This window comes from Anabas testudineus, chromosome 10, assembly GCF_900324465.2.
Source record: "Anabas testudineus chromosome 10, fAnaTes1.2, whole genome shotgun sequence".
NCBI classification, from domain to species: domain Eukaryota; kingdom Metazoa; phylum Chordata; class Actinopteri; order Anabantiformes; family Anabantidae; genus Anabas; species Anabas testudineus.
In genome coordinates, this window is record NC_046619.1 from 1739707 (window position 1) to 1743164 (window position 3458).

The window sequence follows — 3458 nt, forward strand, 5'->3', positions numbered from 1 at the left end:
GTTACTATGTGGGTAAAAGAAAAAAAATGAATTCCCACTATGCTCAAACCACTTTTTGGCAGTTTTAACTTTTAAACCATTAATTACTTTAAGCCACAATGTGCTTGTGTTATATATATATATATAAACACGGGGTACAAACCAATTTATATGGAGAACAAAACTTTAGAGTACCTGTTAGTTCAGTGTCTCCGAAAAAAAAAAAAAAAAAAATGTGTTAGAGAGTTGGAGCAGTACACACAAAAAAAAACTCTCATGTAAGTCAGAAATAAAAGATACTTACAAAGATAAAGGTGAAAGAAGCAGATACTGTCTGTCAGCTGTGACTGATGGATGACTGATGTCTGGCTGTTATATTGGTGCAGCCTAAAGGGTGTCGCTTTGGGCGGGCATCGTTTTGCAATGTAGAAAGTAGACACTGATAGCAATGAGGAAGTGCTCTCACATCAGGATCTGGCTTTGAAATCAAATTCTAATCAGAGAAATGACATCATGTTGAAAATTCCTTCACTTTTACTTATGTTTATGTTTATGCTTGGTGTCATTAGGTCAGTTTCCCCCAACTTTTTTTATTCACATTATCAGTTTAAAATTCACGTTAACACCAACATTCATCTATTTTTTAACCACTAGACCACTCAAGGCTCACAGAAGTACAGTATCCCAGCTGTCATGAAGCAGGTAGCTAGTCCATCACAGGGCAGACAACCTTTCACAATCACATTTACAGGTATGGACAAAGAAAAGTCACCTATTAGCATCACATGCATTTCATGTCTCCTGGCGGTGGGATGATGTCTTATCTACAGTATTATATCTTATAAAAGGGTAGTATAACATAAAAGTAATAATAAATAAAAATTTGCTAAAACATAACTCATAAAAATCAGACATTGCTTTTTAACAGAAGCAACACAAGTAAAAAAACAAACAAACAATCAAAAAAATAATAATAATAAAACTAGCCTAAAAATGATGGTACCCCTAAAAAAGATTAAAAAATAATTTGAGCATAGGAGCATGTTAAGCTGTTAGTTTGTCTTGGAAATAGCAAAGTGTCTTTTTGGCAAGTTCACATTTGTACATAAACTGCCAACTAGGTTATAAAAATAATTGCAAAAATCAACATTGACAGGTACTCAAGTATTTCTCATGTTTGGCTTACCATAATGACTCACACCTTCTTACTTCAAAAATAAACTTTCTTCCTCATACTTCCCAGAAACGTACAGTTTACAATTAAAAGAAAGAAAATTGATGTAATCTTCATCAAAACTGTAAAGTTCAATGTTTTCCTTTGTAACAGGGGTGGAGCCTGTGAAAAAGTCTCATCTTTAGTCATATACTTCTGTTTTGGCATTTGGCAACTGTGTAAGTGAATCCTCTCATAGGCATGACAGGTCAAAGGTGACCTAGGTGGAAGGTTTTCTTTAATGTTTTTGCATCTGGTCCTTGTCACATGATATTCTTTAATCAGGTTGTTCTTCATTTCATATGTCAGAGGATCATTGCTAACTTAGTGTACTAATTCTTCAAAATACTGTTTTGTACCTACCTTAGGAAAGCGGCTGGGCCCAACAGGGTTCCTGGGAAGGTACTAAGGGCCTGTGCCGACCAGGTCTTCACAAAAATTTTCAACCTGTCTCTAGCACAGGCTTTCATCCATGCCTGTCTGAAGTCATCCACAATTATTCCCATACCCAAAAAATCATCCACAGCCTGCCTCACTTACTACCGTCCAGTCGCACTCACCCCTGTCATCACCAAGTGCCTGGAACGGTTGGTCCTAGGTCACATCAAGGACTGCCTCCCTCCAACCCTCGACCCCCGCCAGTTCACTTACAAAGCGAACAGATCGACTGAGGACCCCATATCCATCATCCTCCACACTGGGCTGTGCCACCTGGAACACAGAGACACCTACGCTAGGGGGCTCTTTGTAGACTACAGCTCAGCCTTTAACACAATCATCCCTGACATCCTAGTCAGCAAACTGTCTGACCTAGGACTCCACCCACTCATCTGTTCCTGGATCAAGGACTTTCTCACAAACAGACAGACAGTTAAACTAGGACCTCACCTCTCCTCCACCCGGACACTGAGCACAGGCTCCCCACAGGGATGTGTGCTGAGTCCACTGCTCTACACCCTCTACACAGCGGACTGCAGACCGGGACACACCAGCAACACCATAGTGAAGTTTGCAGACGACACTACCGTGGTGGGGCTGAAACTGTCTGTGTGGTGTCAGGCTAACAACCTCATCCTGAACACCACTAAGACCAAGGAGATCATGCTGGACTTCAGGAAGCGCAGAGCGGACCCACCTCCACTCTACATCAATGGTGACTGCGTGAAGAGGGTCCCTCTTCACAGCTTCACCCTCCCGGGGCACCACCATCTCGGCCGGCCTCACTTGGTCCATCAACACCAAGACTGTCATCAAGAAGGCACAGCAGCGCCTGTACTTCCTGAGAGGGCTCAGGAAGAACAATGTAGGTCAGGAGCTGCTGGTAACCTTCTACCGCTCAACCATCGAGACCATCCTGTCCTATTGCATCACAGTGTGGTTTTCCCACTGCACTGAAGCAGAGTGGCAGAGGCTCCAGAGGGTGGTAAAGACAGCGCAGAGGATCATCGGCTCCCCTTTCCCCCATCCCTGAAGGACATTTACCTGTCACGCTGCCTCAGCAGAGTGGCCAGTATCACCAATGACTTCACCCATCCTGCCTCTGCCCTGTTTGACCTGCTACCCTCTGGCAGGAGGTACAGGTCCATCAGAACCAGGACAAACAGACTCAGAAACAGCTTCTTTCCACAAGCAATCACCATACTTAACACACATATACACTAACTACACCTCACTCTGACTTGACTTACATACACCTCTATTCTACACCCAATGGACAACTTCTGTGTGTGTGTTATTGCACACACCTCTGTGTGCAATAACTGCAATGTACAATGTAAAAATATGTCAATGTGCAATACAGCTCTACCTCCATCCCATCACACAATATTTATATTAATGTTAATTATGTTTTTCTCCACCTACTGCACCTTATTCTATTCTATTTTATTTTATTCTATTTTTATAAGAATTACTTTATTTTTTATTGTATACTTGTACATATTTAGATTTAGACTATAGTACCACCACTCCTAGGCTGCTACAATTTCATTGTATTCTGTACAATGACAATAAAGGCTTCTGATTCTGATTTGTTCCTTATTGTGTAGCCATGAATTGTCTTATTCATGTCAAATTGTATGTGTGATGCAGCAGTAGACATAATGCTTGCCAACATGTACAAGATAAAGAGGCAAATCACACAATAACTTGTCATCAGAAGTCTCTGAGGATGACGATCTATGCCTCATGATTTAAACGTATAATAAATGCATCTGAGGAATTGATGGAGATGGAGAGGATTCCTCTGACATTGTGATTTGCAGTG